Source organism: Neovison vison, chromosome 13 (assembly GCF_020171115.1).
Source record: "Neovison vison isolate M4711 chromosome 13, ASM_NN_V1, whole genome shotgun sequence".
Taxonomy (NCBI): Eukaryota; Metazoa; Chordata; class Mammalia; order Carnivora; family Mustelidae; genus Neogale; species Neogale vison.
The window spans coordinates 144,456,510-144,473,800 of record NC_058103.1 but is presented as its reverse complement, the minus strand read 5'-3'; the positions used below and the strand labels follow the sequence as shown (position 1 = coordinate 144,473,800).

General features: G+C 40.3%; 1 long non-coding RNA gene across 1 annotated transcript in view; it reads left to right on the top strand.

Moving 5' to 3' along the window:
• Positions 1 to 1,206: 1,206 nt before the first annotated feature.
• Positions 1,207 to 17,291, top strand: part of LOC122893296 — a 51,198-nt gene continuing 35,113 nt past the window's right edge. The window contains exons 1-2 of the long non-coding RNA XR_006381607.1: positions 1,207 to 1,248; positions 8,143 to 8,207. This is a non-coding gene — a long non-coding RNA (uncharacterized LOC122893296). The remainder of the gene's footprint in view (positions 1,249 to 8,142; positions 8,208 to 17,291) is intronic.

The window sequence follows — 17,291 nt, the reverse complement described above, 5'->3', positions numbered from 1 at the left end:
GGTGAGTGTTTCCACCTTGTAATTTTATCCTGTTAAGAATATATGACTGAGAGAATAAAATACTAAAAGGGTGACAAAGACCCCAGAAAAATGTACACTAACCAAATCAGAAGAGACCCCAAATCAGGGGAGAAGAAAGGGAGAAAAAAAATTTTTTTTTAAATTTATACATATATATTTTAGACTGGAAAAAATATTTATATATATCTATTAGTCTGGTGAATATATATTAGACAGAATGACTTACTTGATTTGGGTGTATTTTGGTCTCTTAGAAGAAACTACCTCTCAAATTTTTAAAGAAGGAAAAACTCATATATATTCAAAAACAAGGGTAAACATGATGAAGGGATGGAATATGACTGTAAAGATGAAAATTAAAAATAAATTCTAAAAAAGAAATTGATAAAATAAGTTGGTTGGAAAAGAAAGAAAAAGAAAATGGAGAGAATTTGCTCAGGCTGGAGACCAGAACAAAGCCCTGTGCTAGATTTAGGGTATATTTTGATCTATTAGAAGAAAGTGTAACCCAAAAATTTTTAGAAGAAAAAAACCTTATATGTATGCAAAAATAAAGTTAGATACAATGAAGGATAAAATATGACTAAACCTAATGAAGGTTTAGAAAGTTCTTTTAAAGAAAGGTATTGTTAAGATAAACTAGTTAAAAAATGTTAAAAGAGGAAAGAGGAAAAGTTAAAAAAAAACTAGAGTAAGAAAAAAATAGAATTAAAAAGAATTAACTTTGCAAGATTAAAGAATCATGGGGAGAAAGTCATGAATTCCATGCTTTGGTTTCCCCTCCTCTGGAATTCCACTGTTCTACTTGATCAGTGAGCTTGGTCTTGGCTGGATTTCTTGCTGATCTTCTGCGGGAGGGGCCTGTTGCCAAGATTCTCAATTGTCTTTGCCTGAGGGGGAATTGCACCGCTCTTGCTAGGGGCGGGGCTAAGTCATCCGCCCGGTTTGCTCTCGGAGCTTTTGTTCCCTGAGCGCTTTCCGTAGAGCTCCAGAGGACGGGAATAAAGATGGCGGCCGCCCAGTCTCTGGTCTGGAGTTGCTGAGAGCTCAGGGCCCCTCCTCAGTGCAGCCTCAGAGAAAAGCCCTCAGTCCTTCCGTCTCCCTGGGCTCCGGCCCCGCTCCGAGCTCACCCGGCCTGTGACCGAGTGTTTCTGTCTCTGGCGCTTGGCCCCGTCCGGAGTCTCCAAACCCAGCAGATTCCTGCAGCCCTGCTCCTCCCAGAGGAAGGTAAGTCTCCCCTGACCTGCCACTTTTGGGGTCCCTCCTCAAAAAGCAGTGACCCGACTGTGCCTTGGATCACAATTTAAGGTGACCCTGAGGTGAGAGCTCCCTCCTCAGCTCCGTCTCTGTAGTCGGCTTCCCTGCTCCGATATCTGGCAGCTCTGCAACACTCAGACACCCCTGATCCTTCTGTGACCTCGAGGGATTTGAGACCACACTGTCCCCGTGAGGGCTCCACCCTCAATTAGCCTCTGAAGCATGTCCCTTCAGACTTTTAAAAGTTAGGATTTTGAGCTCCATTGCTCCTCTGCTTGCCAGGACCTGTCCCCCCACCCCCACTCTGTGGTCTATCTTCCCATGGCTTTGGATTCACTTCTCCGCAGGTCCTACCTTCCAAAAACTGGTTGATTTTCTGTTCCTAGAATTGCTGCTTTTTTTCTCTTCAGTCTCCTGTTGAGTTTGTAGGTGTTTGGAATGATTTGATAACTATTTCCCTGAACTTCTGGGACCTAATGCTGTTTCAGTCGGCTACTCCTCCGCCATCTTGCTCCAAACACCACATTTTCTTTACCCATTCATCTATGGACAGACACTTTGGTTTTTTCCTATCTTGGCTATTGTAAATAATACTGTAATGAACATGGGGGTTCACATATCTTTCTGAATTAGTATTTCTGTTTTCTTTGGGTAAATACCTAGAAGTGGAATTGCTGGATCTTAAGGTAATTTTATTTTTAATTTTTTGAGGAAACAGCAACTATTTTCCATAGTGACTGCACCAATTTACATTCCCAACAGCAGTGCACAAGGGTTCCCTTTTCTTCACGTGCTTGCCAGCGCTTGTTATTTCTGGTCTTTATGTTAATAGCTATTCTAACGTGTGTGGGGCAATATCCCATTGTGGTGATGATTTGCATTTCCTTCATAATTAGTGATGTTGAGCACTTTTCATGAATGTGTTGGCCATCTTACTCACGTTCTATCTCTATGGCACATTGCTGAACTGGATTCATAGTACATTTTGACACTGAATGAACACACAAAACATGTGCCAATATTTCTGGAAGTAAACACAGCATCGCAAACACTATCAGTGCACCTCCAAGCTCCTCTTGGATTTCCTTTGTCATATCTGTGCATTTATCTCCCTCTTCTATGTTCTTTGCTTCTAATGGCCACTACCTCATTCTATAAATTCCTTTTGGCTACCAAAGCCACCTCCCTCTACATGCCCAGAGGGGCTTCCATGCCTCTTGAACAGTTTATAGCCAAATGGTTGACTGTTCCATGATTAAGAAAACCCTGCCCCTGTGCCTTGAGTTTTGACAAACTATGAGGTGTGAACTCCATTCCAGAGAGTACTGCAGGATCAACCTGAAATCACACTTTATAAACTTCTCCATTCCCTGTCCTTCCTCCCTAATCTTTTCCCAGTATATCTTGGGGACACTACCTTAAGAAATCCCTGGCTTGTGAATCCTCGTCTCAGACTCTGCTTCTAGGGAGTCCAACCAAAGACAGGCGGTGATTTCCTTTAAGTGGCAGTTGGGCCAATTTGAGTAGTAAGGCTATGATTTCTAGTAAGCCACACTCTCTCCTATGCTTCAGATAATATTTTGCTTAGAGTCATGGAAGGTACAGAAATCTACAACAGCAGGGTCTTAATCTATATTTCTGTTTTTAAGTGAGAGAAAAGTATTCTGTAGGATGATGTCAAATTATGAGAAGTCTTTTGTGTTCGGCTACTGGGAAAAGTAATTTTCTCCCAAAGAAGACCAACTTGATCTGAAAAATCATCTTCTGACTTAGAGGAAAAATGTTTTTGGTTGTTCTTTCTCAGATGTCATGTGTACACATGTGCAGGGCATGCGTGGCAGGTGATGGGACATCGCTGGCTAATTTTAAGTGTCCCCAGGACCTGCCAGGACTATTTGTCAGATGAAATATGAATGAATTCCCAGCTTCCACACTGGCCAAACAAAGCAAAGCAACAAAACAACAATAACAAATTAACTCAGAAGGATGTAACAAAATGTGCTAAAGTCAGTTCAATAAAAATTGAAGATACTGAAAAAGAATAGAACTTTAGTAAAGAAACTGAGAAGAAAATATACAGTGAATAAGGGGCACCAGAGGGCTCAGTCAGTTGAACGTCACACTATTGGTTTTGGCTCAGGTTATGATCTCATGCGTCCTGAGCTTAAACCCTGAGTCAGCCTCCGTGCTCAGTGGGGAGTCTGCTTAAGATACCCTCTCTCTCCCTCCCCTTCTGCCCTCCCCCCCCATAATTCACACACATACACTCTCTCTCAAATAAAAAAATTAATAAATAAATCGTTTATTTATTTTTTACTTTATTTATTGTTTAAAGATTTTATTTATTTATTTAACAGAGAGATACATGGTGAGAGAAGGAATACAGGCAGGGGGAGTGGGAGAGGGAGAAGCAGGCTTCCCACCAAGCAGAGAGCCTGATATGGGGCTCAATCCCAGGACCCTGGGATCATGACCTGAGTCAAAGGCAGATGCTTCGGGCGCCTGGGTGGCTCAGTGGGTTAAGCCGCTGCCTTTGGCTCAGGTCATGATCTCAGGGTCCTGGGATCGAGGCCCGCATCGGGCTCTCTGCTCAGCAGGGAGCCTGCTTCCTCCTCTCTCTCTGCCTGCCTCTCTGCCTGCTTGTGATCTCTCTCTGTCAAATAAATAAATAAAATCTTTAAAAAAAAAAAAAAGGCAGATGCTTCATGACTGAGCCACCCAGGCGCTCACAAATAAATAAATAAATCTTTTAAAAAAAATACAGCAAATAATAAAAATCCCTTTATTTTCCCATGTTAAAAACATAATGTGGTTTGAAATAAATATAGAAGTCTTTATTTGCTGTTATGTCTGTTCTGTTGTCTTAGTACAGAGGTGAGTAATGTATTCCTGTTTGGTATAAATGTACATTTTTCTGTAAAAAAGATGTCTCTAGCCTATTAATACATCTCCTTTTTCCAATCTTCTCACTGACTAATCCCCCACTTTGCAATTATAGTTACATCAGAGGATCACAGATGTTGGTTAAAAAATACACTGAGAGGCTAATGAGGCAAAATATCAGGAAATGTTTTGAAAGTTTCTTCCTTTAATACACAGAGCTGACACATAAAAATATAAGAGAATGTTGAATTTGTTCTGGCTTATAGAAAGCCCAAGGTGTTATAGTGGGAATCAAAGAAGTAGGCAAATACGTTTGCTTGAAAATGAAAAAATCCTTTTTTTTAATAGCAAATATTTGCCATCAGTTGAGAGCAAATCAGCATCACTCTTCTTGGAAGTAGTGTTGGTTGCATTGAAAAACAAGACCCTGTGACTCCATCCTCTACCCTTCCTCATCTTGGCAGCAGCATCTCATAGGGAAGAAAGGTTTCTTCCTTTTTTTTTTTTTAAGATTTTATTTATTTATTTGACAGACAGAGATCACAAGAAGGCAGAGAGGGAGGAAGGGAAACAGGCTCCCTGCTGAGCAGAGAGTCTGATGCAGTGCTCGATCCCAGGACCCTGGGATCATGACCTGAGCCGAAGCAGAGGCTTTAACCCACTCAGCCACCCAGGTGCCCCATGGGAAGGGAGGTTTCTAACCAGTGGCCATTTCTAACCTGGCCGTGTCAGGCCCGGGGGGCGGGGTGGAGGCAAGCAGAGTGAAAGAGACTGAGTGGTAGCTGGAAAAAATACACCCACCCAGTGAAGGTGTTGGGAAGGTTTTTCCAAGGGGGAAAAAAAAATATATATATATATATATATTTTATGAGAAGGTAGGAAATTGGTCAATTTACCAAATATGGTTAAGAATACCATTACACAAATGATTTAAAATAAGGGAAAAAATAAGAGGCTCAAAGCAGCTTCATTCATATTCACAAAATACCAGGAATAGTTTTGCTGGGCTTACGGACAACAGCACTGCTCCCTCCATTCTTTTCTTGGGTATTTGCCATAATGGCAAGCTGACTTGGATCATTTTTTTCAATATTTTATTTATTTGTTTGTTTGTTTTGAGAGTGCAAATAATCAGGGGGAGGACAGACGGAGAGGCAGAGAATCTTAAGCAGGTTCCCCATTGAGCTCAGAGCCTGATGCTGGGCTCAATTTCACTGCAGCAGATCGTGACCTGAGCCGAAATCAAGAGTCAAAGCCTTAATGGACTGAGCCAACAAGGCGCCCCAGACTTGGATTATTCTTATGTGCTTAATTAATATCAGTGGACTTGTTAGTAATATAATCTCTATCCACACACAGACTTTTAAATACAGTGAAGGATGGGGCGCCTGGGTGGCTCAGTGGGTTAAAGCCTCTGTCTTCGGCTCAGGTTATGATCCCAGGGTCCTGGGATTGGGCCCCGCATCGGGTTCTCTGTTCCTCGAGGAGCCTGCTTCCTCCTCTCTCTCTCTGCCTGCCTCTCTGCCTACTTGTGATCTCTGTCAAGTGAATAAATAAAATCTTAAAAAAAACCTTTATAAATACAGTGAAGGGAAAGGAAGAACATCTACCTTACTTACGAACACTTAGTAAGAAACACTTCTCTGGGGGCACCTAGGTGGCCCAGTTGATTAAGGATCTGATTTCCACTCAGGTCATGATCTCAGAGTCCCATGTCTGATTCTCTGCTCAGTGGGGAGCCTGCTTCTCCCTCTCCCTCTGCATACCGCTCCCCCTGGTTGTACTCTCTCTCTCCCTGTCAAAAAAATAAAATCTTAAAAAAAAAAAAAAGTAAAAAGAAATACTTCTATGTTCAAGTTGCCTCAGTAGAAATAAAAATAAAATCCAGGAATTTGGTTCTTTAAACCAGTAAGTATTTGGACACTGATACCCAAAGTTGAGTTTGATATAGTCTTACTGATAGAATCAGTTCTTTCTAATTTGTATCTATTCAGGTGGTTGACCTTGTGTCCACTGTAAGATTTCTAAATCCTTGTTCTGTGCTAAAAATGGTAGAGATATCCAGTAGATGCATGAAGGTAATATTGGCAAGATTAACACCAACTGCAGCTATAAATGGGCTGTTCAATATAAGCAAATAGTCCACACACCTAAAGTTTAGTGCATTTTAAGTACCTAAACTTTCAATTTTCATAATTTACATAGACATGTTTTGAAAATGCAGATATCTTTTCCATTTACACTTAGGCCAAAGGATTCAGTGGAATTTCACTTTTACTTCCTGATTCAGAATTATCTTTATATATCTTAATTAATATGCTATCTATCCTAGAAGCCAAGGAGGGGTAGAGGGTTGTAAGCCACTAGACTAACATGCCCAGAGCTCCCGTGCATTTTTGTTTTATGAATTCTTTCTGTGTTTTCTTTCCACCTCTCTCCATTTATTAGCTACTGCAGGTTAGGAAATCTGATCATTGAAGGCAGAGATTTTATTTTAGAGACAGATAGATATATAAAGACATTAAAATTCTCATTTCCCTGCTGATTACCTTTTTGACACTGAAAAAAAATTAAACTCTCTAAAATTTCAGTTTCTTCATTAAAAGGTGGGCATAATAATGACACTCACTTTACAGGGTTGGTGGAAAGATGAAATAAGGTGTTGTGTGTAAGTACTCCCAGAGAGGCAGGTGTCCTCACTATTCTCATTATTGTTGCCATTTCCTCACTGTTGGGGCTGTTGTGAACCTCCTGTGAAGAGGATGGAAGAACAGTGCAAGGAGTGAAGCAGTAGCACATCAGAACCATGCATGAGTCTCTCCTGGCTGCTCCGATTCATCTTAGTTTCAGTCTATGTTTCACTTAGGAGTTGCTCCTGGAAAGTAATCTCTGGATAAAGGAGTTGTTTCTGTACCGTGTAAAGGATATTAGATCCTGATGTTGTGAAAATCTCTTGTGGTTCTTTAAACCAAGAAGAGAAGCACTGTCTCTAAGACAATGCAGTCCTAGAAAAAGATAATTTTAAGGCGTGAGTTGAAAATGGCCTAAATCAAGTGCTTTTACAACATTTCCTTTATTTAGTTAATACGACTTTGAGTGTTGGTCTACCCTCCCATTGCTCTGACATCTGGGAACTATGACCCAGATAAGTGGAATCCATTTTTATGAAGTTTGTGTGTGCTTATATTTTCTTATCCAAGGAGGCACAGTAGGTGAGGGGCACAGAGACAGGAAAGCAACAGATTCTTTAAGACAGATATTGTATCTTATGGGCTTTAAATATATTCCCACTGACAGAGGAGGAACTTGACACAGGGCAAGAACTTAACTACTTGCTCATTTGAAGACAGTCTCATTAAGTGTCACACAGTCCCTGTGAAGGAATGGTGTGCTCATCATTGTGCTGAAGTCACGTAACTTCTGGTTTCTATCACGGGTTTGACAAAATGAGTGACCTCATAAAGACATGAAATCCTTTGAAATTTTCCTCATCTATGAATTAGAGGTAACTATGCCTGAATTCAGGTTATAAACAGAAATGATATCCTCACTCTCCCACCAGAATATAAAACTATACAGGCTTGGATTTTTGTGTTTTGTTTATGGCTTTATTCCCAGCACCCAGAATAGTACCTGACACCTAGAAAATGTTCCATAAATACAAGCTCAATGATGGGATGGCTTTAAAAAAGATAAGGTGGGTAGGCAAATTCCAAATATTTACATTATTGATAGTATCATCACTATAACTAAAGTATTATTCACTTTACATGTGCAATTAATCTTTAAAGGGTCTATATGAAATTGAGCACTTGAATATAATTAATTCAATCCAGTTATGCAATAACCACAATTGAGTGCATCTGGGCCAGGTCCTTTGAAAGTCCATGTGGATACAAAAGTGGACAAGAAAGATAGTCTCCACCTGTATGACAGCTACATTATAATGAAGCTTACTAAATATTTCTATTTTTCCAATAGAGAGAAGTTCTCATAAAGAAAATTCCACAAGTTACTATGGTGAACACTTTCGAGGTGGATAAGAGGTAAGTAACATTGAAATTGCCTAGTTTCTAAAGTTATCATCAAAACAGAGGACATTAGAGGAGAAAGGGAGCAGGATTTTCTAATGTGTTGATTTTATAAATGAGGCAACCAAGACCACAGAGATGAAGATTTTTTTGAGCTCCCCTTCGTGGGTACCATCTTTCCTTCTCTTCTCAGCATAGTAAGCCCCATTCATTGTTCAAGGCATAGATCAAATGTCCCTTAGAGAAATCATTTGTAACTCTTCCAGGCTGAGTTGATTGCTTAACCTGCACTTAATCCTTTCCTTAATTCTATAAGTAATCAGAAGAATCATCTGAGATTTTCCTGATCATAAGAATCACCTGAGGCCCCATTTTGGTACATGTGGATCAGAGGTTCTGAGTCTCCATATACATCACCTGGAGTCTGTGTCTTTTTTTTTTAAGATTTATTTATTTATTTGAGAGAGAGGGAGAGAGTGTGAGGGGGAGGGGCGGATGGAGAGGGAATGTGTCAAGCAGACTCCCATCCCCGCTGAATGTGGAGCCTGAAGTGAGGTTTTATCTCATGATACTGAGATCACAACCTGAGCAGAAATCAAGACTCAGATGTCCCACCAACGGAGCCACCCAGGTTCCCCAGAGTCTGTCTCTTAAGTAAGAATCTGAGGGGACTGTTGTGACAGGGGACATGGAAAGCATTAATTTTTTTTTTTTTTTTCCAGCATGTCTGTACCATTTTTTATTCCAACCAGCAATACGTAAGTGAGCCAGGTCCCCATATCATTAGCACTTGTCATTGTCAAAATGTTTTTTGTTTTTTTTTTTTCTTTTTTCATTTTTTTTTCCAATTTATTTATTTTCAGAAAAACAGTATTCATTATTTTTTCACCACACCCAGTGCTCCATGCAAGCTGTGCCCTCTATAATACCCACCACCTGGTACCCCAACCTCCCACCCCCCCGCCACTTCAAACCCCTCAGACTGTTTTTCAGAGTCCATAGTCTCTCATGGTTCATCTCCCCTTCCAATTTACCCAAAAGCACATACCCTCCCCAATGTCCATAACCTTCCCCCCTTCTCCCAACGCCCCTCCCCTCAGCAACCCACAGTTTTTTTCGTGAGATTAAGAGTCACTTATGGTTTGTCTCCCTCCCTATCCCATCTTGTTTCATGGATTCTTCTCCTACCCACTTAAGCCCCCATGTTGCATCACAACTCCCTTATATCAGGGAGATCATATGAGAGTTGTCTTTCTCCGCTTGACTTATTTCGCTAAGCATGATACGCTCTAGTTCCATCCATGTTGTCGCAAATGGCAAGATTTCGTTTCTTTTGATGGCTGCATAGTATTCCATTGTGTATATATACCACATCTTCTTGATCCATTCATCTGTTGATGGACATCTAGGTTCTTTCCATAGTTTGGCTATTGTGGACATTGCTGCTATAAACATTCAGGTGCACGTGCCCCTTTGGATCACTACGTTTGTATCTTTAGGGTAAATTCCCAGTAGTGCAATTTGGAAAGCATTAAATTAAACGAGTATTCAGTTGCAGTGTTTCTGGTTGCAAGTAAGTGAACATTTAGTTTGGGTTGACGTAAGCAATAAAGTGACTCATTACCTCACATAACATGAAGTCCAAATGCAGAGCAAGATTTAACTAGTTGCTTAATTATGTTTTCCAGGACAGAATTTTTTTCTTCTTCTTCTTTTCTTCTCTCTCTATCTGCTGTTTCACTTATGGGGATTAAATGGTCTTTTAAGACCAACCAAACATTGGGGAAAGATTTTCCCTCCAGCACCAGAAATCTCTAGAACGTCACTTCTAGTGTTTCAATACCCATCAACTGGCTTAGACCCACATCCATCCCTGAATCCATTAATAATAACAGGGTGGTGAGAATGAGATTAACATAACCAACTAGGAATAATCATCAGTGGGAATCAGCCATAAAATACTTTAGGAATCTGTAAAGAGGTGTATTTGCACAAACACCTGGCCTCCTCCATTAGACTGCTTTTAACCAAGGTCAAGAATCATGTATTTATGTTTGTGCACATATAACACCTCCCACAGAAGGTGCCCCAAGTTCGCTGACTGGATGTTATAGGAATGCTTCCCCTGCTGGGGGAAGAACTAATAGACCCAAGTGTGTTGCTTCTCCTATTGCTGCTCTTACTGACACACCGTGACAGAAGGAGGTTCCCAGAAGCAGCCTGTGATGCAGAGGAAGTAGGAAAGTGGAAATGGTATTCAGGACAGTCCTCCACATTCAGCTATTCCCCCACAGAGCCTGGCAGTACAAGTGCTAAAATAAAGTCTCTGCCTAAAATGTCCAGAGTGTGAAGCATTGAAATATCAGCGTACTTCGCTTTACCTCTTCCTTCTTCTGATTCTGCCTTTGTAATGAACTTTATAATCACATATCCGTTAATCCGAACACTTCTTAGGAAGTAATCATAATAACTCGCCTAGATCTAATGTTGTCGGGAACCATTTTATGGCCCTAAGATACATTTTCATCCAAGTTATTAAAGTCCAATTACATCATGTTTTCTTCCAAGGAATGCCAAGTACCTGAGGGACAATATTGCAGTCACTCTCACTCGTCTCTTGGAAATAATTTACACAGATATAGCCTTGATATTGCAGATAAAGCCCTCTGCTCTTCCTCCCCAAAGAGATGGAAAAATGTACTTGCTTGCCTAAGATCACACAATAGAGCCAGACAGGGGAAATGGGGATGAAAATGCAAATTCTGTCTTTTCCATTAGCTAATACAGGTGGCCTTCCTTTATGAAATCATCAGATCTGTATATTGTGCTTTTGATGAACAAGAAACTACCATGCCAAGTGGTCAGGTAAATTTCACATAAAAGGAATACAACTTACCATTTTCTAAGCACAATTTCTGAGCTCTATGATGACTCCTATCCTGAGTGCCAGTGTTCAACCAAGCTGACTGTTGGAAACCATAATGACAGAACGGATAATTATAGTATTTATTATTTATTAGTATCTATTATACTTTGGGTAGATTAAAGGCATTTTTATAAGACTGACAACAACCCTGGAAAGATAGACTATTTCTTTAAGAGCTGAAGATCAGGTGCTATTATGTGAACAGTCATACAGATAGTAAGGGGTATCCCCAGAACTCAAATCCAGTGTGGCTATGTCCAAAGTTGGGGCCCTCTCTACTAACCCCACGCTGCTCTAGAATATTTGAAACAAGAATATGGCAGAACTCTGTTGAATTTGAACAAGTCACTTACTAACTCATTGAGTGAAATTCTTCAAATGAAAGCAACACCTTCCTCTCCAAATTCTGCAGGTAGACAACCTCATACAGTCCTCTAGTAGGGAAGTGGTCTAAGAAGGAGGGGCAAGCTCCTCTTCTCAACTGGACCCAGAGAAAGTGTGTCATCATCGCCACAAGATCACCTGCATGTGTCTCAGGACACTGCCCATGTTTCCATCAAAACAAATCCTCAGAAATCTCGTTGAATATTCATGCAACGGGGAAGAATATTCAACTCATTCCTTCACTGTAACTTGGCTGAAAGGTTTTCAATGTTGATGAAAGGTTCAAGCCACTTCTAAACAGCAGGGATTTCTGCTATAATTGTGGTAAAGAAAGCAAGACCCTGGTGGGTCCGGGTCAGAGAGTCCAGAAAGCCTAAGATTTTGGGAGCACGCAGTGTCAGCGGAACATCCAGGGAGAGAGAGCAAAGAGAGGGTGACATTGGCTTCATTTCCTCCATCCTCTTCATCTTGCCAAACCTTTCAGATAACAGAGCATGCATATTTAAATGCAAGAGGGCTTTTATGATTATTTAATAAAATGGGGATGAAGTAAGCAAATAACTGTTGAGAAGTAACATTTAATTTCCAAGAGTGCCCTGTGAGACATATCGTGGAGTGAAGCCATTGCAATTACTTGGAAATTCATTGTCCAGACTATTAAACTAATTCAGGCTCCAGGAAAGTACCCAACAGTATCATGAAGTTGGTGCAAGGGGTCCGATCAGGAAATAAACATTGTAGCCAGAGCATCCAGGGCTGGGGTAGGAGATTAGAAATTCCTAATCAAAGGCAAAATATTCAGCCAATTATCTTCTAGCTCCGAATCTTAAAGCATCAAAGTGCAGGGCTAGAAAGAGATTTGAGACGCCCTCAAGGGCAATCGGTTCCTTCTAGGTAAGAATATATTTCAGCCACACCAAACTGATGGGTTCTGACATGTTTTTAATTTCAGGTTTCACTTTTTATTTAGCTTCTGGCTCCCCATCTGGGCAGCTTTTCTGCTGCAAATGCCAAAAATAATATTTTTCATTGACCACACTGGACATGTTTAGGATGGGATTTAAAAGTGGCTCCTCCCTATTTTAACACCAATATTGTAACAGAGGAAATGGCAGGATACAACCCAGCTCCCACTCAGCACTGCTTCCCTCTCATCTAAACCCCCCATCTTTCCTTTGGGCATCAAGTTACCTAAGCCGTTCTCATCAGCTGACTGTAAATAATTTCCTTCAAGTCAAGCCATCATGTCTATTTCGATGGTGTATCTCTACTGTCTGCCTCACTGAACATACGTATTTCATAATGGAAGTTATATAGATTTTATTAAACATTTATATAAATACATTTATTAAATATCATCTTTACTAAACATCATTTTACTAAACATCATTTTTATTGCCCCCTCCAATGGGAAGAAAGTATTCCAAAAAATAATTGATATGGACATGAGAAAAATGAAGAAATTAGTTTTATATTACTTCCCCCTTATTGGATTTTTTTTTTTTGTCTCACTTGGGCTGAATATTGATACAGTCATACAACTGTGTGTGTACATTTGTATACACACACATGTACAAAGGCATTATAAGAAATTAATATAATGGGTCACCTTGATTTAAAACAGCATTCCTAAGACTGTTCTCCTTCTCAGCATTTATACTTTTAAATAGAGCTATCGTTATTAAAAACTAGAGATAGTAGCCTCTATGGGGTCTTTTATAAGCCTCAACAGAAGAAAATTAAATTGGCTATTGTTTTTTTTTTTTTTTTAAGTTTCATAATAAGATAGCTGTGTGGAAGGTAAATGGAATATGTACCAGCTTGCTCTCATCTTGAAAACTTTGATGACTCTTTTATAGATTTTCTGCAAGGTAATTAAAGTCCAATTAATTGGGAAAATATACACAATGGGTATTCTGAATATTATATCTCCAATGGAAGCAACTTTTATTACCTTAAATGAGTGGCTGAGCCAATGTTGCAAGTTTAAATTCTGAGCTCCTAAGCAAATATCTCAAAAAAAATACATTCTTGCACTTTGTTAGCTACAAAATAAACATCTCTCCAGGAGAGAGGTGCCTCATCCTCTTTGGGAGTCCATTTGGGTGCAATCAGGTCGGCAGCATGCTGGTACCCCCTCATATACATGCAGAATTATGCTGTAAATACAATAATTTTAAATGGACAGGAGAGATTGACCACTGATAGGAATCCAAGGGGACTATTTCTCTGACATAAGAAATGGCCAAATTGTTCTCTGAATCTAGACTTTTGCTTCCTAAATGTATATATAAATTCATCTGTCGGTTACATAATGCTCCCGTCTCTCTCCCATTCATGCTCTATTTGTAAATAATAGGAGATGCATTTACGATTTCATATCCTGAATGGATCAACACACTGAAGGTTTCCTTTTCCTTCCCCGCTGGCCCACTGAGGACATTACGGGAACGGATCTGCACTCCAGGCAACCATTCGGTGATTGGGGCTCCTATTATGCAGTAGGTCTTCTTCAAAACACGGTTTAGGGTTTCCCCCGCATAACCCAGTTGGCAGATAGGAGGGACAGAGCACACAGGGAAGACACACTTAGGTACAGTCACTTAACTAGAATAGAAAATTACTTGAACTCACTATCCATTGGCCAGACCTGCTCCCAAGGTCTCGCTTACCTGCAAGGGGGTCCCATAGCTCATCCGCATTTAGAGGAGAAGAAATGTGCCTGGAGGCATTGGGCTAGCCTCTGTCATATTTTCTAGGCTTTGCCTCTGTTTGATCTTTTCTTATTCCTTTCCTAGTTCTCTTCCTTCAGTGTCACCAAAAAAAACTGCCATGGGAAGGTGAGAATCAAAATGTTTTTCTTTATGACTTCCATTCATTCCCTTTATGGAGGTAACACAGACTCCGTTTCAGATTCCATAAACTTCATTCCAAGTCCGCTACACGGCGGGCACACTACAAGGAATCATCATCTGCCTTTGGTCATCTAATGTAGAAATAAACATTAGAATCTGAGTTTTAAGATGAGAAATCGAGGCCCAGAATTGACAAAGCATATACAGGATGTCATTGGTCAGGTCAGCCTCCCCATTCATTCCTGTGATGGATTTACTAAGACATCTAACTGAGCCAATTCTTTTATCAGCAAACATTTTATTTTATTTATCTATTTTTGGTACCCAGTTATTTTCTTGATTCCTTTCTCGTTTGTACTCTCCCTTCCAGCTTCTTATCTAGTTATCTCTTAACAAAACACTTCAATCTCTGTATCCCTAGTCATGCCTGTCATGAAAGAGAAGAGTACTAGCAATATATTTTTATCAAGAAAAAGTATGTTGCTTTGTAAAGAAATTATAAGTAACAATATAGAGCTAGTGGTAGCAATTTTAAAGCTCTTACAAAATCCCAGCATCCCCACAAATTTTCCACTACAACTGACTTTCTGGAGGAAATAATTTAGTTAGGCAATTTATTTTTTCTATCTTATTGGGGTTTATTCTGTTGTTGTTATCTAATATGTTTCATTTCTACAGTCTGGCCTTCTGTTAGTTTCATTACAAATGTGTAGCATTTCAGCTGCCTTCTTGTTATATATATTTCTAGCTACCCTAAAAACCTTGTAGTAATGTAAAACATTGCCTACCTGGAAAAAATCTGCTACACATTTTAAATGACTACCAAAAAAAAAAAAAATTCTCTGCACTAGTTTAAAAGAAAAAATGGATACCATCTCTGTGGCTCTTTTTTGAATTCTTTTTGTAACTTCTTTTGTCAACTGATTCTTATCCAATACTGGAGAGTTTAAACTGATTTTCTACTTTCCCTAGAGTATCATTTCCATAGATCATAACTTGGGCATTTTTACTTTATCTTTTCTTGTATTGGGTGGGGGAAGACACCATCATCCACATTAATCTCAAGCTCAATTCTCTACCTCATTCCTTTTCTTTTCTTTTTTTTAAATTTTATTTATTCATTTGACAGAGAGAGAGAGAGATAGCAAGAGAAGGAACACAAGCAAGCGGAGGAGGAGAGGGAGAAACAGGTTTCCTGCCGAGCAGGGAGCCCGATGTGAGGCTCGATCCCAGGACCCTGGGATCATGACCAGAGCTGAAAGCAGATGCTTAACTGACTGAGCCACCCAGGCACCCCGGCCCTACTTCATTCTTGACACACGGAACCAGGACTCAGAGCTGGCTCCTTTCTTTTTTCCTATTCCTACTTTCACAGGATCTAGTCCAGGTTTTAGAATTTTGGCTCTGTGCAGTTTTGGGCAAGTTGGGCTGATTTCTCTAAACTATTTCTTTTTCCTGTATCTTTGCAATTTAGAGTCATGTCTATATGCCCGCCGAAGCCGTATCTTGAGGGATGGTTGTTAAGACAAAATGAGTTTTTGTGCAGCTCTGACAGCTCTCTTTCAGGGTCCAGGAGAGAAATGGCACTCCACAAAAGTGACCTTTCTCTATGAATTATCTATTGCTTGGTAACAGATCATAACAAACTTGGTGCCTTAAAACAATGCCCACTTATTATCCCATACTTGCTGTGAATCAGAGTCTGGGCATGACTTACTAGGGTCCTCCATTTCAGAGTCTCCTGGAGGCTACAATTAAAGTACTGGTCTGATCTAGGATCTCATCTAAACGCACAACGGGGGAAGAATTCATTTCCAGGCTGATACCGTTGTTGCCAGAACTCAGTTCTTCAAGGGCTGTTGGACTGATGGCCTCAGTTCCTACATGGCTGTTTGGCAAAGGTTGTCCTCAATTCCTTGCAATTTGCTTTATTAAAGGTAGTGTGGGAGGCAGTCAGTCAAGAGAATCTGCTAGGAATATGGAACTTACGATCTCTTGTAAGCAGTCACTAAGGTGAGGTCCCACCCCCTTTGCTATATTCTATTACTTAAAAGCCAGTCACTAGGCTGGCCTACGCCTCGAGGGGAGGGGTCACCCAGGGCATACATATCAGGAGGTGGAAACCATCAGGGACCATCTTGAAGCTGCCTCAGCATACTTCTTGATCATATAGTCTCCTATGCTTTAGCTTCTGCTGTGTCTTGCCCAATATATTGGGTGTTTAGTATATAAAAAGACATGAAATATGTTTCCCTGTCATTTAAGTAACTCACAGTAAATGGACTTATATCCGTTCTTCCATTAAGCCTCTTTTACGAAAGGAGCAGAGATATTAAGAGAGTGGACTTCACAGACATGCTCAGAGGCTCTGTGCATAATTTAATAATCAGGTACAGGGAATCCACAGAAGAGAAAATCCAGCAAGTCAATCAGTCATAAAATCAGAGACTCCAGGCCCGGAGGACATAGTCTATCAACCAATCAATCAATATCTATCGTGTACTTTCTGTTTTCAAAACCTTTGCCAGTTGCCAAAGTCTGGAGTCTGAAGCAGGGATTGGGAGGGGGGAGTGCTACCACAATTGAAAAGGAGCTTGATACATTGAAACTGAGAATTAATTTAGCCCTCAATTATTTTTGATATATAAACAAATGTGGAAGCCGATTCCTTAGGGGCAGGGGAAATCGAAGGAGAGGATACTTCAGGGAGAGATGGGGGGGAAAAAAAAGCACAATACTGAAAGAATGCAGGGAAGAGAGGGTACTATCAGGAGGCCACAGGGACCCAGCGACTCTAATTAGGGAAGTTGGCCATGCATTTGGTTTTCTCCGAGATACAATGTATGGAAATGAGATGCAGGCATGCACAGTTAGACTCTGGAGTGCTGTGGGACCAAGAAATATGATTATACCACATACAAATCATTTAAGTTC